Below are 14991 nucleotides of genomic sequence, written 5' to 3' on the forward strand. Positions count from 1 at the left end.
TTTGGCAGAAAAGCAGCTTCAGGAGGGCCTGAGGTCTGCCCTTCAGCTACTGGGCAGCAGGGTGCAGGGCATTAGGGTAGGTCCTTCCCTGGGCTGGTGCCAGATGTTAGTAATTAAAAGGCAACTTGAGCCTGCAAATAGCCCATTAAGGATGTTTGCTATGCATCAAACTAGCAAGCAGAACTCAATTTCTTTGCCACTTTCCATAAGAAACCCCGCCACATCAAACACATTGGGGTTTCTACACACTTTCCTGAATGTTTGGGTGATCCCAAAAAGCGGTCACATCACTTGTGGGTGTGCCCTCTCCTTACCCCTTCTTTTCCTGTCTCATAGACCTTGCCCCTCTCACTTCCTGTTTCTCTCTTACTAGGCCCACACCCCGCCTCTGATCACCCCAAGTCATCCATCAAAGCATTTCCCCAACAAAGGAAAACTTTCCCACCAGCTTCTGTGGAAAAAAACTCCCTCCATTTTCTTGTATATAAGACTTAAGCAGCCTTGGATTTCGGTTTTTGAGCCCAGAAACTTACATTTGAGCCAAAATGGCTCTGAAGAATAATTTAATCTAGTCCCCTTACTGATGGGGACACTGAAATTCCAGGAGGGGAGAAGTCATGCCAACATCATGGAACACCCATGGCACCCAGTCCTAAGCTCCTGGCTTGAGCCAGCTCACAAAATCAGGACAGAGTAGTGCTGCCTTTGAATGAGAGAAGGAGCTCTCTCCTTCCCTTATTTGTCTCCTCTCAAGAATCTAGGTCCATGGGGTCAGTAGGTGGCATAGTGGTTAAGGCGCTGGACTGCCACATTATCGACCATGGTTCGAGTCTCAGACCCAGCAGATTGAAACTCACGCCAGATGTGTGCGCACATGCCCAAAATCTCAAGAGGAGAATGGAGGAGACGGGATTACGGTGTAGTCATCCCCCCGGGGTGGGTGAGGAGAATGGAGGAGTAGGCATTACAATGTAATCATCCCCCACAGGGTGGGTGATTTCTCACTTTTTGTCTCTCTATCTCTCTGGCAAGTGCATGCACCCTACAGTACAAATCTCTAAAATAATAATAATAATAATAATAGAGTCTAGGTCTATATCACTCCTGGCAGTTGGGTTGTGATAAAAAAAGCTCTACAAGATGTCCAAAGGGTAGAAAACCCTGCAAAGAGTCAGGCTTATGTCTGCCCACATAGCCTTCGGTTAAGGGAACTGGATCCCACATAGTCAACTATGGTTTGAATTCTAGTCCTGGCACTTGAAAACACATAGGGTGCATGTGCATGTATGCCCCAGAGCCTGACAGAAGAAGGTCTTCTCTCAATGTCCAGGGTAGATGTGCCCAGGCAGAGGCAAAACTGTAACATCGCCACTTTCCCACCAAAGCTCAGAAGCTCCACACTGGAAAGGTTGCATACACTGAGGGGGTAGACACACTTTGAGGAATGACCCACCTCCTAAGTTATGGGTGATGGGAAGAGTTTGCCCACCAGGGGAGTGACAGTTGAGTCAGGCTCCCTAAGCATCCAGGCTCCATCCACGTGTCATCTTGATCACCTCCTAAGTAGACCCATGAAGTGAAACACTCTCCATCCTATTGAGGCTCAAGAAGAACCACAGACCCAGTGGATCTAGTCTTCAAAGCATGGCTATGTGGATCTAAAGTTTGGGCCTCTAGAGCTCAGGGTTCCTCAGTTAAGGCTGAGCCTGTTCAGGTGCATGTGTAAGCATGCAGGTGGTGTGCAGGGAGGGTGCAGGGCAGCAGGTCCCTGGACAGAATCATGTGTCTTGCCTGCAGAAACCTACAGAAGAGAGAGAAAAACCACAGTCCCAGGAACCTTCTCATCCAAACCAGGAGGGAGAAAGATAGCCTTAGGCATGATGACTTGACCCGGGCTCTAGTCCCGGTTCTGCAGCTTGTGCCACACACCATTAGAGTCCTTGCTTTGAGCCCCCACTGTGTCATCTAAAGGTGGTTGTGAGGAGTAAAAAAGGCTGACCACCACCTAGTTCCACCCACTCTCCCTCTCCTTCCCTATTCTGCTTCTCACCAGCCACGTGACCTTCCTGCCTCAGTTTCTCCCACAGCCCAGTTCTCAACTGTATTTCAAAGGCCTCTTGACTGGAACTCCTCCCACAGTGGACACCTTCTGAGTGCACACCAGGGCAATTAGTGGGTGATTATGTGTCTGGTAGGTGTCATTGCTGGGGTAAGGAGGGCCACACCTCCTCTTTTGAATTCTGACTTTCCTGCCTAGGAGTGTCCCTGGGATTCTCCTTGTTAAGGTTGACCAGCCGGCTGCTCTGACAGTCCACACACCACCGAGGGAGGACACAAGGAGTCCATCCATCTGGCTGTCACATGGCAGGTGAGTGGGCAGGATCTGGGACCTCAGGGCATGAGCATGTGAAAGGATCTATAAGAAATGGGGTGTCTGTGGGATGAAACGTAGATCATTGATTGCTATGGTTTTAGGGGTGGGGGGGTCCATGAGCTATTCCCACATGTCCCTCAGGCCCAGGATGGAAAAGGCTGGCCCTGGACTCCCCCAGCAATTGCGTGGCAGAGATGGGGTCCAGCACACCTTGCTGGGCTGGGGCCAGGCCTTCTGTTCATGCCTTGAGGAACTGAAGGAGGAGGGTGTGAAAAGGCAAGGGCAGAAGAATAAAAGTTTTCCCATATTCTATGAGTATTTCATCGATCCGGAGACATTTCTGGGCACCGTTGGGGACCACGGGGCATGTGGTGAGAAGTGAGGCACCGTGGACAACCTCTCTGATTCCCACCCCAGTACTTGAGGGCACAAGCAACCCTGTGGTAGAAAGAGCTATATGGGAACCAGCAGTTAGCGTAATGGCGATGTTGCTGAACTCCCACGTAGTCGACCGCAGTTCCAGACCCGGACCCGGTGGCTTAAGCTCATGCTGGGTGCGTGTGCGTGCGTGCCCAAGATCCCAAGAGGAGAATGGAGGAGAAGGGATTGCGGCGTGGCCATCCCCCTGGGGGGTGATTTCTCGCTTTCTGTCTCTCTGTTTCTGTCTGGCGAGCGCATGCGCCCTATAGCAAAAACGTCTCCAAAAAAAGAAAGAGCTATATGACCTTGAGTGAGAGAATTTGCCCTCAGTGCCTCTGTATTCTCATCTATTAAACGGGGATTGTAGTAAGAATTATCTCACAGACCTGCTGTAAGGAATTGATGATCTCAAGTGTGCTGCCTTCCTCATAATATCTCATGTGAAGCCTTGTAAATAGTAGATTCAGAAAATGTGCTCCCCACAGCCCAATAAAATGAGCAGCAAACTCCCTCCCACCTGATCCCAGGAACTTCTCTATTAGATGCTGGGTCCCGGTGATTTGCACTGCTAGATCAGGGGTCTTACACTACTAGATCTTTAAGAAATGTTTCAGGACAGCAGATGACATGGTGGTTAAGGTGCTGGCCCACATGGCTGACCATGGTTTGAGTCCCAGACTCAGTGGCTTGAAAATTATGCCAGGCATGTGTGTATGTGTGCCCAAAATCATGAGAGGAGAATACAGGAGAAGGGATGGCATGGTCATCTCCCTGGGGCTGGGGGGTGGGGTGGATTTCTCACTTTCCCTCTCTCTGTCTCTCTCCAGCAAGTACATGTGCCCTCTGGCAAGAATATATATATATAAATTATTTCAAAGTCTATGGCAAGGAAAAAATATATGTATGTTTCTAAATCTGTGCCCCTTTTTAATTGTTATTTAGTTAGTTAGTTAGTTTTTAGTTTTTAGTTTTTGCTATAGGGTACATCCACTTGCCAGGGAGAAAGAGAAGGAAAAGTAAAAAAAGGGGAAAAAAAACCACCCTAGGGAGAATGACCACATTGCAATCCCATCTCCTCTATTCTCCTCTCAGGATTTTGGGCATGCATGCACATACACCTGGCATGATTTTCAAACCACTGGATCTTGGACTTGAACAGAACAGTTGGCCATGTGCAACCCAGTCACCTAAACTTCACACTACCTGCTGGCCCTGTGCCTATCATTTTTAATTTCTTAGTATCATGGGACAGTTATGTGAATCAACTCCTATTTTTTTTTTTTACCTCTCAGGATTTTGGGCATGCATGCACATACACCTGGCATGATTTTCAAACCACTGGATCTTGGACTTGAACAGAACAGTTGGCCATGTGCAACCCAGTCACCTAAACTTCACACTACCTGCTGGCCCTGTGCCTATCATTTTTAATTTCTTAGTATCATGGGACAGTTATGTGAATCAACTCCTATTTTTTTTTTTTAACTTTCAAAGGTTTAGTATCATGAGATAAGTATGTGAATCAACTCCTATTTTTTTTTTTTAACTTTCAAAGGCAGGTGGGTTTTTGTTGTTTTTTTGTTTGCTTTTTGCTTTTAAAGAGATTCTGCTATAGGGCACATGCACTCGCCAGAGAGATATAGAAAACAAGAAATAACCCCCCAGAGACTTGGCAATGCCACAATCCCTTCTCCTTTATTCTCCTCTCAGGATCTTGGGTATGCACACATATGCACCCAGTGTAAGTTTTAAGCTGCCAGGTCCAGGACTCGAACCATGGTTGACTACATGGGAGTCCAGCAACATAAGCATTATACCATCTGCTGGTCTCCAAAGACTGGTATTTTAATTTCCTTATCATATTTTAACTTCTTTTTTTTTTTTTTTTGAGAGGTTTGCGCTATAGGGCACGTGCGCTCGCCAGACAGACAGAGACATAGAGACAGAAAGCAAGAAATCACCCCCCAGGGGGGATGGTCATGCCGCAATCCCTTCTCCTCCATTCTCCTCTTGGGATCTTGGGCACACACGCACACGCGCCCGGCGTGAGTTCTAAGCCACTGGGTCCGGGACGCGAACCGCAGTCAACTACGTGGGAGTCCCGTGACATAGCCATTACACTAACTGCTGGTTCCCTTAACTTCTTCATATTTCCTCCTGGCAGTTGATGACATTCCTGGGCATTTCAGGCCCTTCTGACTCTTGAGATGGGTCTGCCCCTCTGCGGACCAGGCCTTACTAACCCAACTCACAGCCCAAACTGCCTTTTCCCAGAAGTGGGATTGCTTTCCCTGTTGGCCTGGTGTAGAGAAGACTTGCTTGGCCTCTTCCAGGACCTGCTATGCAGGGCTCATCTATATGGTCCCTCTTCCCTAAGTATTTGATAAACTATCTCTCTGAAACTTGACAGAATCAAGTTTAATTGCAGAGGAAGGAACAAAGTCAGGGATGAGGGTTCCAATGTCAAGTCTGTAACTAACTTTCTGGGTGACAGTTCCTCTTGCTGAACATCAATTTCTCCATCTATAAGATGTCAGTGTTGGATTCATCACACCAGTATATAAACTAACCATTCATTTGATTAAATTCAATTATCTGGGTCTTCTGGGTTCTTCTGGCTTCTTAGGAAGATCTACTCCTCCAAGCAATGCCTACTATATATCCTGTGCAAGACATCAGATCCTAGATACAATGTGTATCCATCACCTGGAGCTCCTCCACCCTTTCTCCTCACTCTGACCACTGTAGACATCACTAGTTGACCCCAGAGCTCTTCTCTGTAGAACCTGGATGTGGCCACAAAATATTCAATATAGTTCATCAAGTAGATTACCTGTTGATCCATGTTAGAAAATGAGATGAGATGGTTTTTGCCATTAATGAATTACAGTAATCTTTCAGCTCAGACATTCTAAGAATTGAGTGGAATACACTGTGCAGGGATGGCTCTAGCTGGGACACTGAGTATGAGCTGATGGGCCATTGCCTACTGGTGAGAGAGAGGCCAGGAAGGAAAGAGAGACTGGGCAGGGCCCCCAAGAAGGCTCCAAGCACCTCCCAATTAGTCATTCAGCTGTGGAAGTCAGGTGCTCCTGATGCTTACTAAGGATGGCATCATAAACAGGCCCATTAAAAACCAATTATGCTGAGTCCAGAGTCTAGGAGATATTGCTACCTTCAACAGAGTTTCCTGGGCTCAGCTCCACTGGGTGCCAGCCACAGCCTGGGACAAAGTTCTGGGGAGGGTAGTATCATTCTGCTCATTGGTGTCCCCCAAGGGCAGGTAGAGGCATAGCTGGGGCTAGTGAGAGCCAGGCCTGAATGCTGGCAAAGAGGTGAGTGGATGAAGACAATCTTCTCCACATAGCCCCTCCCCTCCAAGGAAGGCTCTTTCCAGGCTGACCTCTGGGGCCAGCTGGGGAGCAAAGGTGCTGGAGAGGAGAGAATGAGCTTAGTAGGGACGGGAATGGTGGACAGGGCCAGACTGTGAGGAGCCTTGAATGTCACCATGCCAATTCTGGATCTGATGGTTCTGGAGCAGGGAAATGACATGCAGGCCCTGGTGCAATCAAAAAAGTCCCTTCTCCTCTCCAAACCTCAGTGCCTCCACAGTAATAGGATGGATTAAACAGGATAAGATGAAGAATGTTCTGAAGTTGGGAACCAGCAGTTAGCGTAATGGCTATGTCACTGAACTCCCACATAGTCGACCACAGTTCGCGTCCCAGACCCGGTGGCTTAAACTCACGCAGGGCATGTGTGCGTGCGTGCCCAAGATCCCAAGAGGAGAATGGAGGAGAAGGTATTTCAGCTTGACCATCCCCCCTGGGGGGTGATTTCTCGCTTTCTGTCTCTATGTCTTTCTCTGTCTGGCGAGCGCATGCGCCCTATAGCGAAAATCTCTCCAAAAATAAAAAAAAAAAAGAATGTTCTGAAGTTGTTGGGGACATGCAGTGGTTTAAGCAAGAGGTAAAGAGGGGATCGTAAAAAGAAAAAGAATGTGTGTAGGAGTTGGGGAGAGGAGGACTGAAATGACAGAGCTTTGGGAGAAGGAGATGACAATATAGTAACCCCCTTCTGCTGAGCGGACCCAGCATTGTGCCAGGTGCCTCCCAAGTGGGGAAACATCCGGGTTGGAGCCTGTCGTCCTGGTGTGTTTAGTAATGGCGTCTCCTTTCCCTTCCCGAATTTCCTGGTTTAGGTGATGCATTTTATCATCATCACCTCATTCAATCCTCCTGGAAACACAATTAGAAAAAAATTACGATTGCCACTTTTCAGAGAAGTCAATCCAAATCCCTTAGAGGGCTGATAACTTATTCAGGACCACACAGCCAATGAGTAAACGATTCAGGATGGCATTAATTAACAGAACACCCAGGACCAGTAGGTGACATGGTGGCTAAGGCACTGGATCCCACATGGCCAACTTGACAGTTTAAGTCCAGGATCCAGTGGCCTGAAAAACATGCCAGGCACATGTGCACATGTGCCCAGAATCCCAAGAAGAGAATGGAGGAGAAGGGATTGTGGCAATGGCCATCCTCTGTTGGGGGGGGGGGGGGTTAGGTGATTTCTCGCTTTTTCTCTCTTTCTCTCGGCCTCACTCTAGCAAGCATACACATCTATGGCAAAAAATGTAAAATAAAACAAAACTCCTGAATGGCGGCCAGGCAGTCTTTCACAAATCCTAATGACGATACTAGGTGGTCAGAAAAGTCATGACATATGTTTCTATTTTTCTATGCAAAAATGCATCGTGATGTTTCCAACAACCCAGTAATATGATTAATAACACTCACATTTACTAAGTACCTAGTATATGTTGAGTACTGTTCTAAGTACTCTGTGAAATTATTTTACTTAATCCTCACAATGTGTAGAGGCGGGTACCATCATAATCCCCATTTTCACCAGGAGACCGAGTTTCTGAGAGCTTTACTCACTTGCCTCAGGTCACACAGCCAGCAAGTGTCAGAGCCTACATTTCCACTCCAGCATGTGTCGTGACGTTGAGCTCCTAGTTGCTGTGCGGGGGGAATGCCAAAAGATGGTGAAAGGAGAAGGGAACGAGGGCTTGGGGTGACAGGCAGGGGGAGGGAATGCTCTGACCACATCCTCCTTTCCCTTACTCAGGCAGGGGGCCCTGAGTCTCGAGCCCAGGCCTGGGAGCCCACACTGCCGACCCAATCCCCAGGGTGAAGGCCCATGGGCTGTCGACCTGTCACTCACTCTGACAGGGCTTAGTGCACGGTCAGGCAGGGGGACCCCGATTAGATATTGCTTCCCCGTGCCCTGCCCAGTGGGACGACCCTTCCATCAGCACACTCAGGGAGTCAGGGGTACTATAGGGAGGAGCTGACGGGAGTCCTGAGGCCTCCACAGACCGCAGACTATGCAAACCATGACATTTTCTGGGTCATTTCACAGATAAGAAACTGAGGTCTAGACAGAGGAAGTGGCTTACTCCAGGGCCCAGAGGGAGTCAGTGGCAGTCTGCCAGCCTGCCAGTCCCAGAGGCCACACGCATGCTCCCTTGTCCTGGAAGGAAGTTAGGAAGAAAGGGCAGGTCCTGGAATGTGACAGCTTGAGAGAGAGGGATTATGGGGTGGGTGGGGATGCCAGGGTGTGGGTGCTGATCCTTGAGGGCGGGCCCAGGACGCTGGTGAGCATCACCTCAGCTCTCTTTTTCATATCTCTGTCCTAGTCCCCCCCAACAGAGAAGGACATTCATTCATTCATCTGACCAGCATTCACTGAGCATTCACCGTGCGCCAGCCCCTGAGCCAGGCTCTAACAACCCAGAGAGGGGGCGACCCAGGCCTCACCATTCCTGAGACTCTGTCCAGTGGAAAGAGGGACACGTAGCTAACAACTGTAACACGCATCAGGAACAGATTAAGGACAGCCTTAGTCTCTGGCAGCACAACTGAACTGAGCACACAGAGGTCATACTGGGCTCACTTCAATGAAGGTCTGGAAACCAGCCCTCCCACCTGTGCACCCAACCTCACCTTGAGCCACCTATCCCCTCGCCTGTGCCCATCACCCTCTTCATTCCCATGAGACCTTGGGAGGAACTGATTAGGACAGAACTGAGCTGTTATCACCAGAACAGGTGCTTTTCCCCGCAGAATCCTAAACTCCCGCCCTGGTAATCATGTCACAAGTGGTGGGGCATGGGGATGAGAGGATGAAGAGTGTAGATGACTTAAGTCACTAGGGGATTCCATGGGTCCCTGCAGGCACAGGGACCTCCTGGGTTATGGGGCAGGCATAGAGTTGGGGTGGGGGAGATGAGCCCGGTAGGAATTTGTGGGTACTAGTTCCACAAAACCATCAAGGAGCAAGAGGAAGAGGTGTGTTCTTTGGGGATAATGATGAAGCAGAGAGGAGCCACACAGAGTAGAAGTTGGAAGGTCAAAAGTCCGTGGCTCAGCAGAAGGGCAGTTGGGTGAGCTGCCTCTCAGAAGCTGGGATGGAATATTCCCCAGGAATTCGGCTGGGGGAATTCGATCTTAGGTAGAAAGTTGCGAGACATGGTCTCTGAGAATTGTGGATAACAGCAATAATGGCAGTGCCAACTCACCACCCGCCCTTGCCCGTCTGCGATAAGGAAGCAGATGCCTCAGAGCATGGCAGGAGCTGCTTTGTGCTGCGATGGGTAAAGGGGAAACCGGCACAGAATCCTTGAGGATTTAATCCATGTCCCAGGGTCCAAAACCCTCATCAAATCCTAAACCTCCCTTGTATCCAGCCTTGGGGCATGCTAGGGCTGAGATAATTACCAGTCAATAACTTCATCTCCTGTTCCTGACTCATCCACTTAAAGAAAGAAAAAAAAAAAAAAAAGCATCCTGCCTGGCCTGTGCCTGCATAGACTGGGAAGTGGCGGCATGAATTCATGAGCTACAGATCCAGTGTGTCCTGGGGCATAAAGTCCCTTTCTTCCCATCTCTCTTGGTCTCAGTTTCTCTGTCAGTAAATGCACTCCTAAGCTTCTAATGGTTCTTCCAGCCCTGCTTATACTAGCCTTGACAATTGTATATACAAAGTCCATAAAGGGGGACTCTGTTTTGGGGGAAAAAAAGAAAATAGGACCATCTGAGCTCAAAGTTCTGGGCATCCAAGGTTTATGCCTGTGCAGAACTACTGCAGCTAACTTGGCATGAAGGCCTGAGTTCTAGTTTGCAATGCGAGAATTGACAAGGCAATAGCAAAGTTCCCTGGAACTGTTGTTCCTGCTGCGGCCACATGGGGTTGCTGTCGAACACTGGTCCTGCACAGTCCCTGTGCACCATGTCAGCAGTGATTCTTACACTAACTAGTTGCCAATTCCATTTTCCTTGTAAATCATCATAGCCACTGTTTTGGTTCAGGCATCTGTAGGAGCTCCCATGCTTAGGACATATGTGTTAGCTGTGTGAGTTCCTACTCACATGTTCAGTCATGGGCCCTAAATCATGATGCCAGGCTGGGGCTTCCAGCCTAGGCCAAGCTGAAATAAGTCTTTTCCATGAACCTCAAGTACAGACATTGAGACCATGACACCAACTCCAACAACTCACAAGTGGAGATCAGGTAGAAAGCTGTGTCATCTAGACAAGAGACATGGCTCCCTCCGTGTTGCAGTTATCTGTTGCTGTGTAACAAATCGCCCCGACACTTAGGGGCATCAGATGACAACAATCATTCTCTTTCTCAGCAACTTGCAATTTAGACAGAGCTCAGCAGAGATAGCTTGCCTCTCTTCATTTGGGGTCAGCTGGGGCAGCTTAAGCTGGCTGCTGGAGGATCTGCTTGCAGGATGGCTCATTCCATGGCTGCCAAATCAATGCTGGCTGTTGAAGGGGAGCTCAGTGGGCTGTGGTTAGAGGTCTTGGTTCCTCTTTATGTGACTTCTCCATGGCCCATTTGGCTTCCTCATGGCCTGGTGGATCACTTTCAAGAACAAGTAACACAAGGGAGCCAGGAAGAAGCTGCTTCCACCTTGATCTATTAGATCACTTGCTCCAGGGGAATCAGGTGCCATGCAATAAGGACACTCACCAAGGAGAGGCCAACATGGAAAGGAACTGAGGTCCCCAAGCTATATTCCGCACTGACTTGTCATGTAAGTTAGTGCGATGGTTTGAATGTATTCACCAAAACTCATGTTGAAACTTAACTGTCCCTGTAATAGTATTAAGTGAGGCTAAGTAAGAGATTAGGTCACAAGGGCTCTGCCCTCATGAATGGAGTAATACACAGTCATGCCACAATCCCTTCTCCTCCATTTCTTCATCCTGTCAGAATTTTGAACAAGTACGCACATGTACCTGGCATATTTTTCAGACCTCTGGGCTGGAATTCAAATCATGGCCAACCCCATAGGATTCAGCTCCCTTAACCACTAGGCTATGGGGCCAGCCCCTAAATAAGAATTATTAAGCTACTCAGACATAGACTTGCCCTGCCTCCAGACAGTATCCAAATTTCAGTTCTTTGAACTTTTCCCAATATCACCTAACACAACTCCGTAAGTTTTTCCAGCATCCTGTTCCTAAGATGCATCGTAATTCTCCATGGTTTCATTCTTTTTCATTGCAATAGGAAATAAGTCCAATCTGCTCAATTACTGCTATGTTCCTGATGGTCTTTGGCTAGAGAACTTTGACAGAGAAGAACATAAAATTTCAATATTCATTATTTATACTAAGAGAAAATATTCATGAAACGTCTGTTTCTGTTTATGTCTTTACATGTAAATGTTGGACTATGTTAAAGTATTTTTTTTAATGTGAGTCACAACCAAAACAAAGGGCCCAGTGGCCATGAACTGGAAACCAGGATGCTCATGGACAGCTCTGGCCTTTGCTTGACTGTGTGCCCTTTTGCAAGTTTCTTCACTTCTTCTGGTCTCTTTTTCTTCATTCATTCACTAACTCATTCAAGACGTATTTTGGGGGGTCAGGTGGCAGCACAGCAGTAATACAACCAGATTCATGTAGGAAAGGTTCTTGGTTCAAGTCCCAAAGCCTCCCTGAGCATGTGCATACCCAACATTCAGGTTGGCTGAGACAGGGCACGAAGACCCTACTGGGAATGCCTGTCTCTCTTGCTACCTTTCTGTCTCTCACTCCCTCATGGACAAAATAAATAAACTTTTCCAAAAAATAAATCTTTATTGAATGGCTTTCATATTCCAGGCATTAAGGATCCATTAGTGAACAAAATAGATACAGCCTCCTGCCCTGTGGAGTTGATATTCTTAGGGAGGAGGGTGATCAGACAATAAAAATAGAGAAGTAGACATATATTGCATGTAAGAGATCCGTAAGTGCTGTGGAGGAAGATAGTAGAGAAGGAGGGGGGTTAGTAGAGGTCATTTGTAATTTATTAAGAAAAGGTAGTAGAAAGACCAGCAGGTGGAATGGTGATTAAAGCACTGGACTTCCACATGGCTGACCATGGTTTGAGTCCCAGACCTGATGGCTTGAAAATTACACTGAGCATGTATGTGTGTGTGCCTAAGACCCCAGGAGGAGAATAGAGGAGACTGGATTGGGGCATGGTCATCCCCCCAGGGGATGATTTCTCACTTTCCCTATCATTATATGTCTCTCTTCAGTGAGCACACATGCCCTATAGCAAAATCCTTTTAGAAAGGGGAGAGGGAAATTTGCCGGCTCCATGGCCTGGTGATCAAGGCAGCCAGATCCCACATCGCTGACTGTGTAGTTCAAATCCTGGCCCCAGTGGCTAGAAAGACACGCTGGTGAACGCATATCCCTGAGTGCCACAAATCTCAACAGGGTGGAGAAATGGAGGAGAAGGGATTGCTATGTGACCATGCTTTCTTGGGGGCTGCTTCTCCCTCTCCCTTCTTCTCTGTCTCTCTCTTGGGCAAGCTCATGTGCCTTCTAGAAAGTTTAAAAAAAAAAAAAGTGGTCAGGGAAATTTTGACTCAAGCGGTGATGTTTGAGCAAAGACTTGAAAAAGAGGTGAGGGAAGCCGATTCTGCAGGCATGAGAGGAGAGTCCTCCTGGTAGAGGAAACAGCATGTGTAAAGGCCCTGAGCAGGGAGCATACTTGATGGGTTCAAGGATCAGTAAAGAAGGCCAGCGTGGTTAAAGGTGAGAGGAGGAAGAGAAACAGAAAAGCCAGAAAGATATTAAAGGACCTAGTCATGAAGGCCTTGCAGGTCATTGTCAGGACTTGACTCTGCTAAGTGAGAGACATAAGATGATCTTAGATTTTAACAGGATCCCCCAATTGCCACACTGAGAATGGGCATTCCAGGGGAACAGGGAGCTGGGTGGGTGGTGATTGATCTGGGTGTTGATTGATCTGGGTAGGTCATGTTACCTCCTTCACACAATTGTTAGGAAGCAGAAACATTTGAATGCTTGCAACTCTCTTATTGTTTGCATTAGTCCAAACTGATAGCTAATTGAGCAAAGGAGAGATGAACTTGGGTGGTATGCTAGAGGCAGGGACAGCTCAGCGGACTTGCAGGCATCAACCACAGGGGGCCTTAGGAAAGGCACAGGTCAGCAAAGTGTTAAGTGGGAATATGGGCCAGAGGTTGAAGGGCAAAGTTTAATGTGGTCAGAGCAAAGGATAAATAAGCTGTGAGGGGAGAGAGGTGAGCTGGAGGGGTGGAAAGCAAGCCGGCTAAGTTGTACATACAGACCATGCACGTTGAGACTCTTACTCAATGCACCCTTCTCAAGGAAGCCTTGCTTGAGATCCTGCTGGGTCCTTTGTGCAAGATGGAGTTTGGGCAGATTAGAGAAGAATGAAGTTGATAGAAAAAGGATGATCTTTCCAAGGTACAAATCTGATCATGTGATGACTCTGCTAAAACTCTGTTGATTTCCCATGGCCCCCCAGATAAAGAGCAGACTTAGCCTACTCCAAGTCTTGGTGCTCTGGCCTCTGGGGAGGGTCTGCAGCACTCAGAATAACACCTGACACTCAAATGAATGAACCCCAAGTAGATGGAGGAAGATGGTGCTTCGGTTGGGGCTATATTCATCATTCGACTCCCCCCTGCAGACACCCCACCCAATTCAAGACTCAGACTCCATGCCACCTTCTTAAGGAAGCCTTGCTTGTCACCCTTCAGACCAGGCCAGATGTCCCTGTTGGTCTTTCAGCTCCTGTACTGGAGAGCATGTATCGAAACAATAATTAGTTACATGTGGACCCACCTATTTAGAAGTCACCCTTGTTCATCTGGAACGTAATAAGTGCCGTTCATTGACCTCTCATTTTCTGAGAGCTGTACACGTCAGCCGGTTATCTTCACAATTGTTCCACAAGGCATTATTCCCATTCTGCAGGGGGAGAAACTGAAATACAGGGAGGTGGAGTAGAAGGTAATTCAGCCAATGACTAGCCAAGTCAGGATTTGAATCCATGTCAGAAGATCTGAGAGACGCTGCTCATAACCATTGGACCACATGGCCTCACCCTGCCATCTGCTGAGAGCAAGCTACATCTATCTTGCTCGTTAATATCTCCTCGGTGCTAGACACCAGCCTGGCATAGTGTTAGGGTATCCTCAACATTTATGGTCTGTAGATGCAAATTAGCCTGCTTACTGAAATTTATTTTTAACTCTATCATCAACACTCTTGGCCCTTTCTTGGTCATTCCCACACATGTGCAGCATGGGGAAAAACATAACAAAACAGAAAAAAAAAAAAAAACAGGCTACCTAGCAAGCATGTTCCCCGCTAAGGCTGAACAGGTGAGAGCCTTTGAGTTTCAGCTCTCATACTGTACACATGTACCCTTTCATGATCTTTTTTACAGCATGATTTTTGTGGGGTTTTTTTTGTGCTTTTTGGTAGTCATTTCACTATTTGAAGTGGCCCCAAGCTTGGTGCTGAAATGCTGTCTAGTATTTCAATGCACAGGAGGGCTGTGATGTACTTCACGGAGAAATACGTGTATTAGGTCAGGTCCGTCAGACACGCGGCATGGGGCTGTTGACCATAAGTTCAATGTCAATGAATCAACAATATTACAGACATGCCACTGGGCCCAGACCTCAGTGGTTAAAGCCTTTGTGCATGGAGAGCCAGATCCCACAAGGCCAACTGCAGTTTGAATCCCACCCCCATCAGCTAGAAAACCACTCATGCCCAAAATCCTGTTGAGATGGAGAAATGGAGGAAAAGGATTACGACGTGACCAAGCTCCATGGC

General features: G+C 47.7%; 1 protein-coding gene across 1 annotated transcript in view; it reads left to right on the plus strand.

The window, feature by feature from the left end:
- Positions 1 to 14991, plus strand: part of TGM6 (transglutaminase 6) — a 64036-nt gene that overhangs the window by 25048 nt on the left and 23997 nt on the right. The gene's annotated exons all lie outside the window — the stretch shown is intronic.

This window comes from Tupaia chinensis, unplaced genomic scaffold, assembly GCF_000334495.1.
Source record: "Tupaia chinensis unplaced genomic scaffold, TupChi_1.0 Scaffold143574_1, whole genome shotgun sequence".
NCBI classification, from domain to species: domain Eukaryota; kingdom Metazoa; phylum Chordata; class Mammalia; order Scandentia; family Tupaiidae; genus Tupaia; species Tupaia belangeri.